At 41.2% G+C, this 20,217-nt stretch overlaps 1 protein-coding gene across 5 annotated transcripts in view; it reads left to right on the top strand.

Moving 5' to 3' along the window:
* The first annotated feature begins 494 nt into the window (after window positions 1-494).
* Window positions 495-20,217, top strand: part of LOC141549155 (transcriptional regulator ATRX-like) — a 796,624-nt gene continuing 776,901 nt past the window's right edge. For 4 of the 5 annotated variants that reach the window (XR_012484250.1, XR_012484249.1, XR_012484252.1 and 1 more), the window contains exons 1-3: window positions 495-509; window positions 2,507-2,553; window positions 4,665-11,396. The gene's annotated coding sequence lies outside the window, so the exon portion shown is untranslated. Of the gene's footprint in view, window positions 510-2,506; window positions 2,554-4,664; window positions 11,397-20,217 lie in introns of those variants that run through there. The other variant, XM_074278541.1, reaches the window with a different exon arrangement.

Below are 20,217 nucleotides of genomic sequence, written 5' to 3'. Positions count from 1 at the left end.
CCTAACCCTTTGTCTCTTTGCGGAGGAACGAGGCGCAGAGAAGCGCCCCTCACCCACAATGCCCCACCCTCCTCCTGAGCCCGACGCTGCCGCAGCTCCCCCCCTGCCCCTCCCGCAGGCGGCCTCCCCCTCCCAGTTTCAGGGGCCGGGCCGCCCCTCCCCCACAGCCCAGCAGCCTAGGCCCCGCTAAGCGACGTCGGGGGGATGGGGGCCAAGAGAAACGATGGGGGGGGCTTCTACGGCTCCGGGCCTGACGTCCCCCAGCCCCCTACTCTACCTCCTCGCCCCGCCCTCCGGTGACGTCACGGGCCCGCCCCTCCCGCCTTCTATTAAAGGTTGAGCCTCCTTTGTCTCGGTGAGAGGACGAGCGGGGCGCAGAGCAGCTCGAGGTCCGGCGGCCCCTCGGTCGGCCCCCTTTCCTTCCCCGGGAGCCCCCTCCTCTCCATCCTCCCCGCGTTCCGGACCGCTGGGTCCCGAGGAGGCCCCCGAGCCTGGGCGGCTGGAGGCAGGTGAGTGTCCCCTTGTCCTTTGTCCCGCTCTCCTCCGGACCCGGCCGCCTTTTCGGGAGCGGCCCCTCCCAGCGGGCTCCTTTCTCTGGGCCGGAGGAGGCGAGGAAGGGGGCGGGAGGCTCCGGCGGCGCGCGAGCGTGCCTGTGGGTGAGAGGGGCCGCGCGCCCCTCCGGGGCTCCCCCGCCTGGCCAGGGCTCCGTCCGGGGGGCCGGGGAGTGGCGGGGCCCGGCGCGGAGAAGCCTTTGTGTAAGCCCCTCCGATCCCCCCCCCCCCGGGCGTGGCCCTCCTTTGTTTCGGCCTCGCTGCCTCCCATCCTTCACTTGGCCGTGGCGCTGTGGGGAGCGGAGACAGCTTAAGCCCCTCCGATCCCCCCCCCCCCCCACGGGCGTGGCCCTCCTTTGTTTCGGCCTCGCTGCCTCCCATCCTCTTGGCCGTGGCGAGCGGAGACAGCTTACACAATGGTCTTTTAAAATATCTCCTACCTAATATTCATTGTCTCATCTTCCTTCGAAGATCAAAGGGAATGGAAACGATAAGGATTTTAGCATATTTTAGGCCACAAAATCCCTGTTCCAAAAATAGAAACTTAGGTAGAAAAATAATCGAATTATTTTTTCAATTAAAGTGTAAAGATAGTTTTCAACCTTCTTTTCTTGTGAGATTTTAAGCTCGGAACTCTTCTCCTCCCATTCTCCCTATTGTCTCTATTGTCTGTTGCTCAGTGGCATATTGGTTGATTGATATTTATAAATCATCTTTAAGGATATATAATGACATAATTATATCGTGTTCTGGTTCAAATGAGCCCCTGAAGAAGGGGACTTTCCAAGTTCTTTGTTTCAGAAGCGAAGCGGAGAATTGTCTCCAAACCTTCCCATTTGTACGATTCAGTGGCTGAAAGAAGGGAACTGTTTTAATGGGCTCTTCTTTCCCTACGAAACATGTGCTGCATTTTGTCATGCTAAAATCTTGGATTTTTAAAAATTCCTGTTCATATCCTTTGACCTATTGGAGAATGTTTCTTAATCTTGGAAATTGGAATCTGTTCCTTCCATGTTGCATGTGTGCTGATCCTCAGAGAACTTTGCTACGAAGATGTTTTTCCTCAATTAAGTGCTTGACTTCTGGTTGTAATTGTATTTGACCTGTTTGCCCCCAAACACTTCAAATTTATAGTAGAATGAATCCATTTTATTTCCTATGATTTTTCTCTGGCGCTTCTTCTGTCACAACCTCTTCCCTTCTATACAGCTGTGAAAAGTAATTTGCTCCTTGTTCCTCTAATTTGTTGTTGATTCCCCGTTTCCATCTAATTCGTGTATCCGTTTGTACCTTAATTGGCTATCTGTGGTGAGAGGTGGGGGTCCTAGCAGATTTCTGCCAAAGGGCTTTGTTTATTCTCTGTGGTTTTTATCTGTGTATATTCACAAACGTATGAAAGAAAGATGGGGCTGGGGCTGTTAAGAAATCAACAGCTCCCCCTAGCTGTTCTCCGGAAAATAGCTGATGGCAAAAGCATCATAAAAATGCAAGGGGGATGAGAATTGGCGCAGCTGGTGTTGCCATGGCAACCTCTCTGTGACTGTTTTACGGATTATAGAAATAGTGTCTGGGAGGGGGGAAATCACAACGACGCAAACCCCTAATATTACGAGTCAAAAACCAGATGCTGTGTCGTATCCGTATGTTAGGCACTGTGCTTATTGCTGGAGATACACAAAGAGGAAAAAGATAGGAGCCTTCAGTCTCCTGGGGAGACATTAATGAGCTGGAGAATATCTAGACAGGATGAACAGGATGGTCAAGAGGCTAAAATTGATGCCATCCGAGGAGGAAGAAAACGAGGGTCTCTCAATTATTCTTTTAATAAACACAAAGGGCCTTGTAGTGACGTCACAATGACTGCCCCCCTCCCATGTTATGTTAAATGTAAGTCTCCCTCCCAGTGAGAGGCTTAGCATCCTTAAAGGTCTGCGTATCTCTTGTGTCCCTTCTAGACTGATGAATCCCGTGGGTCCTGCTAATGCCTAAGTGGCTGTGAGAGGTAAGTGCCCCTCCCCTGCTCCTGCTTCAGCCCCTCCCCTGCTCCTGCTTCAGCCCCTCCCCTGCTCCTGCTTCAGTCCCTCCCCTGCTCCTGCTTCAGTCCCTCCCCTGCTCCTGCTTCAGCCCCTCCCCTGCTCCTGCTTCAGTCCCTCCCCTGCTCTTTGCTTCAGCCCCTCCCCTGCTCCTGCTTCAGCCCCTCCCCTGCTCCTGCTTCAGTCCCTCCCCTGCTCTTTGCTTCAGCCCCTCCCCTGCTCCTGCTTCAGCCCCTCCCCTGCTCCTGCTTCAGCCCCTCCCCTGCTCCTGCTTCAGCCCCTCCCTTTCTCTTTCTCTTCTTTCCCTCCCCCTCCCACCTTTTCATGGGAAGGTCGGATCTTCTGGGTGTGAGAGTGTCTTGTTGGGTAAAGGGAGGGGTTTATGTGTGCCCGCTCCTCCAGCGCCTCCCCTGCCTGCCCAGGATTCTGCAGGATTGGGAGGTTGGCGGAAGGGAGGGTGCCGCAGACTGCGCTGGGGTGTGGTGGAGACCAGGAGGGAGAAGCCTATGGGGACATTGCTTCGCTCCCCTCTTCAGATGGACGTTTCCTCTTTTCTTTCTGCCTCTAGTACTTGGCTTAGAGGAGACAGATTAGAAATTTTAAAAAACAAAACAAAACAACCAACCAAACAAAATATATGTATATATACGCATATGTATATGCGTATATATGTATATATTACACAATATTTGTGGCAATATCTTACTTTGCAGATCAAAGGGAATCGAAATGATAAGAATAGGATCATATCTTACTGTAATAAAACTCCACTTACAAAAATATAAACTTTCATATCAAAATAGTGGTTATTTTATTTCTAAAGATCTCTCCCTTTATAAAATAATTCACCTTTAGATGTTTTTTTCCCTTAGAAGTATTTTTTTCAATTGCTTCGAAATATAGTTTTCCACATTCTTTTATTTGTAAGATGTTAAGTTAGGAACTCTTCCCTTCTCCTCCGTATTGTCTCTATTTTTTCCTTTGTTTGGTGACATTTAATTTAAAGATATAGTTATATTTTGTTCTCGTTACAACCAGTAGCTGGTGAAAGGGACTTTTGAAGTACCATGTTTCACAACATAAATGGAGAATGGTCCCTGAATCTTTTCATTTTTATGATTTGAGATGAAAGAAGAGAATTGTTTTAATACGCACTTCTCTCTTTATGAGACATTTAGTGCATTTTGTCATATAGATAGCTTGGATGTTTTTCTATCCTGTTGTTAAGTACATTTGATCTATTTGTCCAATAGCATTTCAACTTTATAGAAGCAGAATTTATGCATTTTATTTTTTGTGATTCTCTCTGTTTGCTTGTTCTGTCATGATCTCTTCCCTTATACACAGATATGACAAGTAATTTGCTCCAGGCTTCTCCAATTTGCTCTTCATTATCAGCCCGTTTACATCTAATTCCTGTCCTTTGTGAATTTCTAATATAATTTGATGGTTGGTGTGATAGCTGCTATGCCCTATCAAATTTCAGGCCAATTGGAGAATGGCTTTCTCTTTATACTTTTTTCCCTTTAATCAAATAGTGTGTCCTTTCCTCACTCCCCACCATAATTTACTCTCTTTAGATATATTAACCATTTAAATCACTTCATTTTTTTGCTTCTGAATATTGCATGCCCAATGTTTTCCATTGATCAACATTTCAGTTTTTAACAAGTTGAAATTATTTCTGGGCAGCTCTGTATTTTGTAGGGCATAAAGTCAGAAATAGTCATCTTTATGAGTTCATATCTGCTTTCAGACACTATTTGTGGCACCCTCAGCAAGGCACTTAACCCCATTTACCTCAGTTACTCATTTCTCAAATGAGCTGCAGAAGGAAATGGCAAAACTCCTCCATGATCTTTGCCAAGGAAACCTAAATGGCTTTAGGAAACGTCAGTACGAAATAGCAGCAATTGCTTTCACAATCTCTGCTTTCTAGTACAATGGAGTAGTGATAATTACTAACCCCCATCACCCTTTCTTTCTCCCTTCCCATCCCTCCATTATTTTCCTTGAGATATTTAAATTCCTTTTAAAAATTTATTGATTTTTTTTTTTGTTTGTTTGTTTCTTACATCAGCAGGGTGACTCACTGATCCTGCCCTCTCTTCATGCCATCTTTTTTTGGGAGGGAGAGCATTAGAAAAGAGAAACACAGCTGGTTGATGCATTTATGAAAAGGTGGACCATTTACTTCTTGGACAAGAAAAGGTAAGGCTGTCTTCTCATGTTTCCTTTTCAGTCCCCATTGATCTTTAACACTTCCTTACAGATACTTTCTTTGGTTGTGTCTTTTTCCATTTAAATTGTTGTCCTTGTCGTGTGTATTTTTACTATTTTCTTGTCTCTGCTTAATTCACTTTACATTAGATCAAAAAAGTCTTTCTCTACTTCTCTGTATTCAGCAGACGCATCATTTCTTATAGCAATGTAGTTGTATTTCATGACATTTGTATTCTATGCCTTGTTTAGCCATTATCCATTTGAGAGCATCTATTTTGTTTCCATTTCATAGCTGTTACTAAAAGTGCTGTTAGAAATATTTTGGAGTATAGGGGAGCTGTTTTCTTATTGATGGCTTCTGGAAGTGTAATGGAGTATTTGCCTTAATCTAAATATCCTGTCCCAGTTTCATAGATTTGCACACCCTTCTATACTTCATTTTATCCTATTCCCTACCCCACTTATTTCTTTATCAATTTTGGAGGGTGCTATCCTCTTCTTGGTATATGTGTATATATGTAGTATATGTGTATGTATGTATGTTTGTTTCTTCTTTAACTCATTCCTTTTTCCCCTATGCAATTCCTCTCTATTGGTTCTTGCTATCACATTTTATGCCTATAGCATAATTCCTATTTTTACCTTTTCCTGGACAGTTTTTCTGCTTAGAATCATATCATACTCCGCTTTTCCCACTTATTTTTTCAGATTACACAATTACTAATATTAGTCTTAGACTTTTCATTTCCACTTCCATGTACACAACATAAACACTTTGTCCTTACTGTGTCCCTCGAAATTAATCTTTGATGTTGGCTCCTATATGTTAAAATTTCTATTGAGTTTGGGCTTGTTTGAAACAAAATCCTGAAAAATTGGCAGTATGTTGAATGTCCATTTTATTTCATTCAATGTGATATTTAGTTTTTCTAGGCATAATATTTTTGGCCACAATTTTGGACCTTTTGATTATTGATATATAATATTTAGGACCTGTGTTCTTTTAATATAGCTGCTGATAAATCCTGTGCAATTCTTATGATAGCTGCATCCTATTTGAATTGTTTTTTTTTTGTTGTTATTGTTGCATGTAAATATTTTCTTAAAATTGAGGGCTTCCAAGTTTACTAATGACATGTCTATATGTTTTCTTTGTAGGACTCCTTTGAGATGGTGATTGGATAATTCAGGATAATTTTACAAAAATATTTCTATATTTTTGTGTCAACCTTTTATTTTTGGCTATACCTTTCAGCTAATCCAATTATTCTTATGTTTTCCTAATCTGCTCTGCAGATTTGTTATTTGTATTATGTTTAACATTTTCTTCCATTTTTTTCATTTTTTATATTTTGTTTTATTATTTCTTTGTCTTTTATATCTTCATGGGCTTACCCTTCCCCAATTCTAAATTTCAAAGAGCCATTTCTTTCTTTAAGACTCTGTATCACCTTTTCTAGTTGATTGACTTTCTTTTGATAATCTTGTTTTTCTTGTTTTTTTTCCTCAGTCTCATTTGATTTTTAAAGATTCTTTTGAGTTCTTCTGTAAATTCTTTTTTGATAGGTGTAAAGGGCTGAAACTCTTAAAAGGTGTGCTTGAATCAGACAATGGAGCACTTAAGGCTAATTACCTATTGGATGATGATTCTATTAGCCTATGTTTAGAAAAATGGCCTTTCTCACTGTTCTGTGCTGGTTCCATGTGTGGTGTATACAGATAATTGTAGGTAAGGATTAAGGGGTGGGGTGAGAGAGGGGAGAGAATTTCACTTTGCAGCACGACCAGGAAAAGGGAGGTCAATGGCGAGCTTATAGCAGTTTGACTGTCTCCTTCACTTCTCCCCCTGAAGACCAAAGACTTTTGCTTATCCTGACTCCTGCTGTTCCTGAGGCTTCCAGGGAGCTAGCCTGGACTTTACAGATAGATTGTCATTTAATATTAGTTTTCAAGGTAAGGATGGCTTTCTTTTACTTCAGTATCCACCTCTAAAGATGTACTTTGGTATTCCACATTTTCATAGTAACTTTCAATGATTGAGTCTTTCTCTTTTTTCTGCTCATTTTTTTCTTAAATTAGAACTCTAGTCCTGGGATAGAGAGGATGGTGCTTCTGGCTTCAGGTCTTCCTTCAGTTTTTTTCCTCTGATAGGGAACTCAAAACCATGAACTCTACCCTCCTGTTAGTGCCCACAGCCAGACACACACTGCTTGTGCAATTAAGGATAGAATCTCAGCTACACAGCTAGGCCTGATGTTCCTTATCAGCAGGGGTTCCCCTCAATCATCCTGGACTCAGACCCCCCCCCAGCAAGTGAAAGTTCCTATGGACTCTAAACCCAACTAGCCCCAGGTCTCCCAGCTTGTTGTTTTAATGGAGATAGCCTAGAGGTATTTACACTTTATACTGGTTATCTTTAGGACTTTTCCAGTTGTCCTAGGGAGGACCCCTATTCTACCTTGAGTTTTATTTCTTTTGCACAGGTCTACATTAGCAATGAAGTGCCATTTTGTTTTGTTAGTGGGGGAAATCTAGAGCACTTGGAATTTTCTGAACTGGTCTGCCAACTTCTCTCAATCTTTCGTAGCAGTTGTTTTCTTCAAAGGGTTTTTGCACCTCTTTTTCCTTTTGGCCAATTCTATTTTTAAGAAGTTTTCTTCAGTAATTTTTGTTACATCTTTGTCCATTTTTTGGTGCTTACTTCACCAAGATGTTGACACTTTTTATGATCCTCTTATATACCTCTCATTTTTTTTCTCCCAATTTTCTTCTACATTTCATTTGCGCTCTTCCAGAAGTTCTTTTGGGGTTTGAGAACAATTTATATTTTCATTTGAGTTTTTGCATGTGATTGTTTTGCCCTCATTGCCTTTTAGCATTTTGTGTTTTGATCTTCCCTGTTATCAGTGAACCTTTCTAGGGTTAGGGCCTTTTTAGGTACAGTTTTTCAACCTGTGTTGTAACCTTTTTTTTTTTTTTTGAGGCTGGGATTAAGTGACTTGCCCAGGGTCACACAGCTAGGAAGTCTTAAGTGTCTGAGACCAGATTTGAACTTGGTCCTCCTGAATTCGAGGCTGGTGCTCTATCCACTGCGCCCCCTAGCTGCCCCTGTTGTAACCTTTAAAGTTGAGCTCTGGGCTAGGTGTATGGGGGGAACTATTCCAAGCTTCTTCAGCTGAAAGTCCCTGGCCTGGCCCATGGCTTACTGCTTCTCAGCCCTGAGGGCTGGCACTTGCCTGCTGTGCCTGGATCTCTAGGCCTCCCAGGTGTGGCCACTAGCCAGCTCATCCATAAATCCTCCCTTGGAACATGAGCTATTTTAGGAAGCTGTGTCATACCTACCCCACCTCAGAAAACCTTAGCAATAAGGTGAAGTACACCACAAATACTCAGCCTTTGTTGAGTGAATTTTATACCTGTGAATGGAGGTAAAATCTGGTTGAAAATAACATTCAAGCTAATCTAGGAGGATGTGTGTGTGTGTGTGTGTGTGTGTGTGTGTGTGTGTGTGTGTGTGTGTGTGTGTTGGAGTCAGGGAAGGTGGGAGCTAAAGCCTCACAGGTTATAGACTCCCTGAAAAGATTTCTTATTGCCTCATAAACTGACCTCTCTCTCTGTTTCCAGTATATAAAATCAAGAAGTGAGTTCAAATCTTGTGTCTCATACAAGTTGTGTGACTCATATCAAATCCTTTAACCTCTTCACCATTTTGATGCCAGACTGGGATAATTACAGTTGCTGCTGAAAGGATTATCCTGAGGCTCTTTGAACTCCATGATAGAGGGGACAAACCTGTAAGGACACAGACCAGCCAAGGGATGGCACAAACTAAGGTATACCATAATGGGAAGGGATTGGACTCCAGAGAAAGAAGCAGAACTCATCAGCATGGAATATATATTTCAAGTGATTAGGGTTACTGGGGCTAATTGGGTTGTATAGGAAAATTTACACATGAGACCAGCCCTGTGGCTGCCAAAGAACAGACTGATGGATCCCCCTATTATCTAGGAGCAGGATAAAAAAGACTAAAAGCCAGAATGACTGGTGATCAAGTACAAGTTTTGCTTGAAACTTCTGTTGCTATTTCCATTAAATTTACATAGTTTAGATCCTGCTCACAGGCCCTTGCACCCACTATACATAAAAGTTTGGGAGGGCATAACTTGGGGAGCACAACCGGAGTTTTTCCACAGGGTGGATGGTGAATTTAGGAAGGGCTGAGTACTGGAAGAACTTCAGTTCTGCACTGAGAATGAGCTCTCTCCTTATCCCTCCCTACCCTCCAAGCAGTTTCCTGAACAGTGGCTTGGCTGCAGTCTTCTGGGATCTGCATCTAGGGCTCAGGGGTTAGAGCACTGGGCCTGGAGTTTGGAAGATTTCAGTTCAAATCTATCCTCAGGCACTTATCCCAAGTCAAGGATTCTTTATCTTTCTGCCTCCTCAGTGAGACTGAGAACCCATCTGAATATCTCTGTGATCTTACAGAGTTGTCTGGGGCACTAAAGGGTAAAGGTGACATGACTGTGTCATGCTGCTAGCGTGGGTCCAAAGCAGGACTTGAACTCTGAGCCTTCCTGACTCTGAAGCTGGCCCTCTGTCTTTATGCCTTAGAAGGTCCATCTCTTGTATCCAAACACAGTTCAAGCGTCATTTCTACCAGGAAGTCTTCTTTGGTTCCAACTGCTAGTGGCCTTGATCCCAGACCGCCTTGTATTTTATTCTTCATATTTGTTCTTCATATTCATTTTCTGTCTCCTTAGAACATAGGCTTAACATGTTAGGGACTGTGACATTATTAGTGTTTGCATTTCCATAACCTAGTACTATGATGTAAGTGTGCTTATTGATAACTTATTTCCGCCATCTGTCTTTGTATGTGCCCAGCACTTTGGAGGAGTTAATCTAGAGCTATTGAATAAATTAATGAGTTGTAGATCTAAGTAAAGATAATTGTTAGTGATCATCATTATATCTTATTTATAATTTTCATCAGATATCTATTTTATTTGTTGTAGCTAATTAATGTATTCCTTGATAGTTTAATTTGATATGTGGTGTGAGGTATTGATCTTCTATCAAAATTCTACCAAACTGCTTTGGACTTAATCCATCTGTTTTTTTTTACCAACTAAATGTAATTCTTGCTTTCTGTAAGTGGACAGTTGGGCAAATCTCCTAGTAGAGCAATTTTGAAGTATTGTGAATTTACCCTTGGACCTGGCTTCAAGGGAGAGAAGGAGGCAGGAAAGGAGTCATGAGCCTGGAAAAGGAGGGGGCAAGGAGATTATTCACAGGCACCAGGGATAGAGAAACAAGAGCAGGATCGGGATCAGGCGGGTATTGTAGCCAGCCACAGCCACACAAAGGACTGAGCAACCTGTGGACTGAGGAAAGACACATGGCACCTGAGGGTGGATGGATAAACCAGACCAACAGATGCCAGACTTGAGGATAAGTGGGCAGAGCTGCCAAAAAGCTCCCCTCTTAGTGCTGGAGGTCTCAAGCCAAGCCCGGATACTGAAGCTTCAGAAGTTGAAGGAATCACTCTGCACGACAAAATACTTTTTGTTCCTCCTTCTCACCTCTTCATTAATACCCTTCAGATTCTTGCCTTCATTTAAAAATATGCCATGCTGTTTCCTGTTTCTTACATCACAGTATCCCATGTTTCCCTCCCTCTCCTTCTGCTTCCTGAGAGTCATGCCATGTGACGAGTGGTCTTTTGTGTTTTAGGAATGAAAAAATCAACACAACTCTATATTGCAGAGAGGAAAAGACTTGTGGTAGGACTTAGTCTTTTTGGAAAAGTCCAGTTGTTAGATATTTGGTTTCAATGTTATCACATCTAATATTCTGAACACAAAAAACACTTATGGATGGAGACGGTCTTTCTGAAAACATTATAATTACTACCCTCTCAGGGGAAGCACATCTAATCTCTGAACATTCTGAGGAAAAGACACTTGTGGCTGGAGACAGTCTGAAAACAATTTCATGTACTATAGGCTTACTCTCTGGGGAAGCACATCTAATGTCAGAATACTCTGTGGATGAAATGCTGATGGGTGAAGATACTGACATCCTTTCATTTATTACAAGATCAATCTCTGTGGAAACACACCTACTCTCAGAATTCAGAGGCAAAGACAATGGAGGTAGAAGACACTCTCTCTGGGACCATTCTGGTGTAAGAGAGACACTGGGAAGGACTTCTGGACAAAGAAACCAACCTTTGAGAGAAACAAAGGTGGGCTCTATGGTCCGTCCAGCACGGTCTGAGACCTCACCTTGTTTCCCTTGATAAAGGTCGGTTCCTTTGCCCAGAGGCTTTCCAGTTTCTGTCTTACACCACTTACTTCGGGATTGCTCTCTATGGAAACACATCTAGACGGACATCACTCAGCGGACAAGATCTTTATGGAAGGAGACACTCATTCTGGGAACAGTCCACTTACTACGGGCTTCCTCTCTGGGGAAGCACAGCAAGAGAAAAATTGGCTAGTCAATGAAATACAGGCCGCTGAAGCATTCCTGATGAAAAGACAAGAGGTGACTTTCAAATAAGAGTCAAAAGGAGCATTCAAAGGTAAATATTATAGACATAAATAACTCAATGAGGTTACACTGGGTACTCTTCTAATAGGGAAGATGATAAACTTGTCTCCTAAGAATGTTGTCAATACTAAAGCAGAAGAATTCTACCTAGAAAGTGGGATTAGGAGTGAGATATTTAGGTGGGGATGGTGTAAAATAAATGGATAGTTGAGAAACATGGATGCCCTGGGAGATAGTAGAAGGTAAAGAAAGAATGGGGAAATGATCTCATAAAAAAAGGCAAACAAGATAGAACTTTTATCTTAGACTAGAATGTAGGGGGGAGGGACCATTGCTTGAATCTCCCTCACATCCAATTTTTTTCAAAGAGGGAATAAATAAATAAATATATATATATATATATATATATATATATATATATGTATGTGTGTGTGTGTGTGTGTGTGTGTGTGTATACATACACACATACATACACACCTATGTACTCAATTGGTCATCAAAATCTATTGTACCCTGCAGGTAAGTAGGAGAATGGGTAATGGTAAATGATGGGCAGATAAAAAATTTAGTTGTCATATGCAAAAAAATAAAATAAAATAGAAGGGTGAAAGGACAAGAAGAGAGAGAGAAGGAGAAACCTCTGTCAACTGTCCCAGAGAATACTGGGATCTCTTTCTGTTCCTGCCCCTCAGATTGGCACTCTGTGCTCTTCTCTCATCAATCCCCCCAAAAACCATCAAAAACATTCTCCAGCAGAAAGCAGAAGAACAAATCTGCAGAGAGACAGCTACCATCACTGATGGATCCAGACTTGCCTCAAGACCTCCAATGCTGATGCAGGGGAGCTTGGTTCCAGTGTGCCCACCCACCCGAGAGTTTGGTTCCTGCATTTAGGTGTTTTGTCCATCTTCATTGGAGCACCATGTCCGTCCCATCCCACAGGTTTCCATATCCGTGCCTCCTGCCATGTTCTTTCTTTCAGTTGCAGCCAGGCTCTCCTGTAACTGGTCCCTGCAGGGATGTGTTCCTCCTGCTCTTGATTCTTTGTATCCGATCCCCATTCTTGATCCATGTGCCAGCCCCTCCTTCATGGTTGCAAGTCTCCTTCCTGCCTCCCTTCTCCCCTTTTACACATCCTTTTACACATGTGGGTAATATCTGCAGAATGATTCACTTAAAAAGTTATGAACTATGTTGCCCCCAACTTCTCACTTCTCTTTCAGTTTTAGCTGCATTGATTTTGGTTGTAGAAGAGCTTCTATTTTATTTAACCCAAATTGTCCAATATGTCTCCCTTGAACCTGTCTTGTCTTTTTCTTGGTCATGACTTCTCCCCCTCTTTATACAACGAGCAATTAAATTTTTTTCCACGTGTCTCTCTTTAAGAAGGTAACCTCAAAGTCAATGGAATATACTCATTTGCAGCTTGACTCTGTCTTTTCTGTGAAATGTTATTCTGACCTGAGGCTCTGCTAGACTACTTGCCATTTTTCCTAATAGTTTTTACATTATAAACTTATCAAATGTCTTAAAATCATATTGCAAGACCATTAGGCTTTGAGAAAGAACTTGTTACAGGTGATTAAATTCCCAAACAAGAAATAGATTTAATGAGAATCTACTAGTCTGTTTAATAAAAAGACAGGATTTCTAATGATTGGTCTTTATATCAGGATTAGTTTAAAATCAAAAGGAAGAAAAGAAAAACAAGTGAAAGATATTAAGGGAAATCCCTTATGAACCTGGTGAAGTCTGTTATTGTGATAAGGCCAGTTTAATTGGTTGTACTGAGTCACCTTAAAAAAGGTTTCCATTTTTAAATGGATTTTGAGAACAGTAATCTATGTTTAGCCAAACCATTTGTTTAATGAAGTAATTTAAAACTATATACATAGGTATCAAGATAAGTTGTGAATTTCCTGTGACTAATCTCTTGTAGTTACCAATGTGAGGTTGTGGTCAATACTTAATATTTGGGGTATGTGTACCTTGAGAGCCTAATCCACGTGAATCTCTGATTGATGACATTTACTATTTGAGATAGTCTTAGGAGCTAATTTATATTGTTTTCAGTTCTGAAATCAGGTGTAATTGATGGTTCATTAACTCATTTGAGAGAAATGCCAGTTACTCAGAGGGATGTGATCCTGAACTACATAACATGTGGAAGTGTGTTATCTGGGCAAACAATAGGAGGACAACCTTTGGTTTTGATTCACAGGAGATCCTCTTCATTCAGTTTCTCAATTCTGCTCCTTTGAATAGAAAGATTTCTCATCAGATTATTCCTGAATCTGACTGTGAGGTGGAATTGTTACTATATGTTTGGTTGTCCCTTGTGAATCTTATCTGAAGCCAAGAATGTTTTCTTTTGGTACACAGGTGCCTTCAAACTTAAAGCTACTGGGTGAGTTTGATGCTATTATAATCATGTGCTTCTTTTTTTCTTTTATACCATTTTTCTGTAATCAGAGCTATTTTTCGATAAGAAGATACGACCACAATGTAAGGAAGAGCTTGCTGTTGTTAATCTGAAAAGATAGTCATATCTTCAACAATCAGATAAATGAGTACTTTACCTAGTTCTCTACCGTTACTGTGTGTATGTATATGCTTATATGTGTGCGTAAGTATATATTTGTATATAAGCATATATGCATGTGTGCGTAAGTGTTTATATGAAATAAGTTCCTTAAATATTTCAAAATTATTTAAGAAAAATTACAACTATTTGTAGGACCTACCTGTTATTCTATTGATTATTGACAGTAAATCAGAAATGTTTTTACTGGGATTTGGAGAAGAGACTTTTAGTGCACTTGGTTTTCTTAGAAGAAGATTCCCACAGGTGACCACTCACCATCCATAAGTCAGCTCACTCACAGGGTTGGTGACTCTTCTCTGGAGCCCCTTCATCAACACCAGCTATTGTTTCACAGCTGCCAAGGATTCTATCAATCTCACCATGTCTAATGGGACTGTGAAACCTGAGCACATTCTCCTTACAAAGAGAATGGTTTTGATAAAAAGTGAGTTATAGTATTATAACCCCAACATCTCCCTTTTTAATTTCACCCATGCTAGAGGTACTTATTTCTGTTGATCTATTCATAGTTCCTTTTACAGGCTGGCTCCTTTAGTGCCCACCTGATAGCTCTTCCTAATCTATCTACCCCCCCCCCCCCAGTGTTTGTCTCTCAGAATCACCACCATGGCTATTTTTTGGTGACTTTTAGGGAAGAGTGACGACCACCTTTGTCCCATACCTTGGTTATTTGGAACTTAATGATGTCATTAATAATCTTCTCACATCATTGAAAGAACTCACCCGGGACAATTCCCAGTCCCTCAAAGATCTGTAAATGTCCCTGGATTCCTTGGACAATTTAATCCTAGACAACTGCATAGATTTAGACTACCTCCTTGCCTTCATAGGGGATCTCTGTGCTCTGACCAGTACCTGTCATGTTTACACCAACAGCTCTCATCAAGCTGAACTACAATTAACTGATTTCTCAAGAAAGACAATTGCATGCTTGAACATCATCAGAAACCCCTTTCAAAGGGTTTGGGGACAAGCTCCTGGGGATCCATTGTCCTCTCTAGTGATACTTTCCTAATTGTTATTTTGCTTTTGATATGTAGCCTTTGCATTTTAATAAGATTTGTGTCTTCCAGACTTGCTTCAGTTGGATTTTACATGCACTGGCAGGAAGGATATCATCAACGCATACCTCAGCCTCTGCAAGGAACATTTCACCCTTGGATGCTGCTTGGGTGCCATTCACATTCATCTCCATCCTTATCAGCCAGAAGCAGTTGTGGAAGATGAGACCTCCATCCCTAGGCACAAATGAATTTGGGTTCCAGTTCTTTGAGAGGAAAAGGATGGAGTCACAGCATCTGCCCCAGCCCCATAATCCTGTCACTTTCTCCCAGAAACATCACATAATCAGAAGGACCCTTTACCATTTCCATGCATAGGGAGCTCTGCCCCAGCCCCAGAATAAAAGGGCTTCTTATGCTTTTCCATAGTCCAATCACCAGGACTTTTCCCACGTATACCTTATCAGAGATTTTCCAGAGATATTCAGAGATCATCATATTCCCCTGCTCTGTCCAATTCTCTTTAATTTTTTTAAACTTCCTTTTCTTTCTGTATATAAGCAAGCCCTCATCTCACTCTGCTGGCTTTCTCCTCTCCTTTAGGTAGGAAGCTTGTAGGGTGCATCACCCCTAAACAAGCAAATGCCCAAATAAATGCCTTTGCTTGATTTAGAGATGGTTTGTGGATCTTCGGGGACACGACCACACGCCTCAGGCCCCAACTCTCCACCATCTTTGGCATACCCCCACTTTGAGTCCTTTCTCATAAAAGATCCCACCCTTGTGAAATGTGAATCCCACTAGGGAACTTTGCCTGCCTTCTGACATCATAATAAAGCTTTTTGCTCCTTGACTCTAAGACGGCCTGAGTCTGTGACTTCTTTCCAGATGACTCCCTACTTTTATGACTCCTTTCCCCCATCATTGCCTGGAAGTGGGGATGATTTGGTCATGGTGTAAACAAGAGTGCAGAGGCCTTCCCAAAAGAGAGGGAGGCTGTGACAGAGTGGAGCCACATAAGAAGAGTAGTCCTGGGCACTGGGGCAAAGGGAAAGGCGCTGGTGTAAGAGAATGAATCCCAGGGGGAGGGAGTTAAACTCATGGAGTAGAGTGCCTCCAGGCATGGGTACTTCGCTGGGTCACTGTAAGGAAACAAAGGGCATCCTGGCGATCCTACACTGACCTGGAAATAGAAGACTTGGCAGTGACCTTTCCTGGGGACCAAGGCCTGGTTGGCTAGGGGAGGTTGCTGCACTCCGCTTGTTAGAGGAAGCATTTGCGGTGTCCTAGAAAAGCCGGGGCCACGGAAGCTGGCCCCGTGAGGCTTTTAGGGGAACAACCCACTTTGGAATGAAGGTAAAAATACATTGTATGTGACTTAGGGACCCAGGGGGTTCCATATTGTTTGTGTCCATGACACAAAGTGGAGCCTGAGTTGCTGAAGATACTCCCCAGTGTAAAGGATCTTGTAGGTAAGAGTTTGCTGTACTAGGGATCCCAACCCTGCAGGTGAGTTGTACATTTCTTGGTTAGGGTGGCCCTCTGCCCCAAGCTAGATGGAAAGCTTGGGACCGTGGTGGTGCTATGAGAATGGGGATAGAAATAACAGTAGAGACACCAGCTGCTTCCTTTCCATAAGCTGCTGTTCCTGAAGCACACTGGGAATGGCTGGCTTCTCAGCCCAGAATGGGGCAGGGTTTGGGGGAGCAGCTGTCTAGGAGGAGCAGTAATATAGAACCCTCCCATTGGGGTCATGATCCAGGCTTCTAATGGAGCAGCTAAGACTGAAGCTTCAAGAGGCTTGAGTAACAAGCCCAACAGTCATTTAAACTGAGTGTTTTTGAGAAGCATCTTATTGTAGGTGGCTCAATGGTGCTTGTTTGAGAGGGGGAGAAGCATATGGGCTTGCTGAGCAGAATAAAGGGATTGGGAGTAAAATAAGCAAGTTAAAAAAGAGAAGCCAGGAACTATTATAATAGCAGGCTTCTTTCAGAGAGTGAGTAGCTGCAATTCTCAGTCCTCGTCTGCATTCTTGGGTAAGTGGCCTGCGTCTGTTGTCAGATGTTTGGAGCAACCTCCAAATTCTATGATGAAATAAGGGGGGAGGGATGGCAGATGAGAAAGCAAAGGCTGAGGAAAAAAGACAAGAGAGGGATCCCTGGGTGGGGGGAGATTAAAGCAATGAGTGATGAGAGATAGGAAAGATGTGTGTGGAGGGCGATGAGGTGTTTGTCTATGAATATATGTGTATAGGTATATATATATATATCTATATATGTAAACATAAATATATCCTTTCATCACTACTACCCTGCTTGAAGGTGGGGGAGACTGAAAGGAGGGAAAAAAATTAAAAATGGTGAGCAGCAGAGAACAAAAGAAAAGAAAGTAAAAAAGATGAATAAAATTTCTTCCACTAATATTTATACTTTCCTGATTTGTGATATATTTTGATTGTTTATTTTTTGTTATATATTTTGAGTCCTCCCTGATGTTCTGCTGGCACATGACAATGTTTACTTTTGTTTTTTTAATGTTTTATTCCTTTTCTATTTTTCTTTTTTCTTATTATATTTTTAAAATAAAACAAATTATTAACAACAAACACAACAAAAAGAAACGATGAGGTGGTGAGTACATGGAACGATGGCATGCTCTTTAGGAACTGTTGGAAAGTGAATTGAGCAGACCCAGAAAAGCAGTATATCTACTGATAGTTACAACAATTTAAATGCAAAGGACACCAGAATTTTGAATTAGTTGCAACAAGGTGTTAAAGAACAAACACTTTAAACACAAATCAAGTCAGACCTAAAAAACTGGAAAAATATCAAGAGCTCTTGGATAGACCTAGAGAATATAGTAAAAAATGAAATTACTATCTAAATTAATCTACTTATTTAGTGCACACTTATCTAACTTCCAAGAAATTATTTTACAGATATAGAAAAAAATAACAACAAAATTCATCTGGAAGAACAAAAAGTCAAGAATTTCAAGGGAATTAATGAAAAAAAAAATGCAAATGAAGGTGGCCTAGCTGTACCTGATCTAAAACTATATTATAAAGCAGTAGTCACCAAAACCATTTGGTATTGACTAAGAAATAGTTAATCAATGGAATAGATTATGATCACAGGACAAAACAGGCAATGTCTATGGTAATCTAGTGTTTGACAAACCCAAAGACCTCAGCTTTTGAGATAGGAACTCAAACTAGTTGACAAAAAGTCTTAGGAAAATTGGAAACTAGTATAGCAGAAACTAGGCATTGACCCACACATAACACCGTATACCAAGTTAAGTTGAAATGGGTTCATGATCTAGATATAAAGAATGAGATTATAAATAAATTAAAACATAGATAGTTTACCTCTCAGACCTGTGGAGAAGGAAGGAATTTGTGACCAAAGAAGAACTGGGGATCATTATTAATCACAAAATAGATAATTTGGGTTATATTATGTTAAAAAGGTTTTGTACAAACAAAACTAATGCGGACAAGACCAAAAGGGAAGCAATAAACTGGGAAAACATTTTTTACATTCAAGGGTTCTGATAAAGGCCTCATTTCTAAAATATATAGAGAACTGACTTAAATTTATGAGAATTCAAGCCATTCTCCAATTGATAAGTGGTCAAAGGATATGAACAGACAATTTTCAGATGAAGAAATTCAAACTATTTCTGGTCACATGAAAAGGTGCTCTAAATCACTATTGATCAGAGAAATGAAAATTAAGATGACTCTGAGATACCACTACACACCTGTCAGATTGGCTAAGATGACAGGAAAAGATAATGATGAATGTTGGAGAGGGTGTGGGAAAACTGGGACACTGATGCATTGTTGGTGGAATTGTGAACATATCCAAGCATAATGTACAGCAATTTGGAACTTTGCTCAAAAAGTTATAAAACCATGCATATCCTTTGATCCAGCAGTGTATCTACTGGTCCTATATTCCAAAGAGTTTATAAAGGAGGGAAAGGGTCCCACTTTTGCAAAAATATTTGTGGCAGCTCTTTTTGTAGTGGAAAGAAACTGGAAATTGAGTGGATGCCCATCAATTAGAGAATGGCTAAATAAGTTATGGTATATGAATGCTATGGGATATTGTTGTTCTGTAAGAAATGATCAGCAGGATAAATACAGAAGGGCCTGGAGAGACTTACATGAGCTGATGCTAAGTGAAATGAGCAGAACCAAGAAAACATGGTACACAGCAACAACAGGATTATGATGAGCAATTCTGATGAATGTGGCTCTTTGCAACACTGAGATGAATAGTCTGGTGAGGAAGAAAGACATCTACATTGAGAGAGCAGACTGTGGGAACTAAGTGTGGACATAACATAGTATTTTCACTCTTTTTGTTGTTTGCTTGCATCTTATTTTCTTTCTAACTTTTTTTCAATTTGATTGGATTTTTCTTGTACATCAAGATAATTGTATAAATATGTATGCATATACTGAATTTAACTTATACTTCTATAATGTTGAACAAATATTGGAATACTTGCCATCTAGGGGAGGGGGTGGGGGGAAGAAGGGGAAATTGGAACACAAGGTTTTTCAAAGATTAATGTCAAAGAATTATCAATGTATATGTTTGAAAATATTGCTTTAATAATAAAAAAAAGAAGTTGGGGCTGGTCTGCCATAGTAACTACTATTCCCACAACTAACAAAAAAAGATGTTAAAGAACAAGTAGGAATGAAAAGAAAGCAGGAGAAGACACCATCACCCAATGAAGTCCAGGAGGGGAGAGGTCAGCAGGTGTTAGACATAGCACACCTTTTCTTAAAGGCACCAACACCTTGCTCCTTCTTTTTGTCTTTTATGAACAAATAATATTAGCTTTTTATTTTTCAAAATACATACAAATATTGTTTTCCACATTCACCTTTACAAAAGCTTTTTTTCCATTTTTTCTCCCTCCCTTCTCCTTCCCTCTTTCCCTTGACAGCAAGCAGTCCAGTATAGATTAAACATGTAATTATTCTAAATATGTTTCCCCATTTATCATTTTGTGCAAGAAAAATCAGTTCAGCGCCTGAGTATAATGGTCCATCTAGCCCTCTTCTTTTGTTTCTTTTCCATGCTGCTAATTCCAAGCACATGCTGCTGAGGAAAATGGGTGCTCCGGCTTATGAGAAGGAGCTTCATCTTGGGTCTAAGCATCAGATGATGCTGGAGGCAGCTGGGTGGCTAGAGCCCTTGGCCTGGAATCAAGGCTCACAT

This window comes from Sminthopsis crassicaudata, chromosome X (genome assembly GCF_048593235.1).
Source record: "Sminthopsis crassicaudata isolate SCR6 chromosome X, ASM4859323v1, whole genome shotgun sequence".
Classification (NCBI taxonomy): domain Eukaryota; kingdom Metazoa; phylum Chordata; class Mammalia; order Dasyuromorphia; family Dasyuridae; genus Sminthopsis; species Sminthopsis crassicaudata.
Note: the sequence above shows the minus strand (reverse complement) of the source record. Positions and strands in the feature narration are given on the sequence as shown.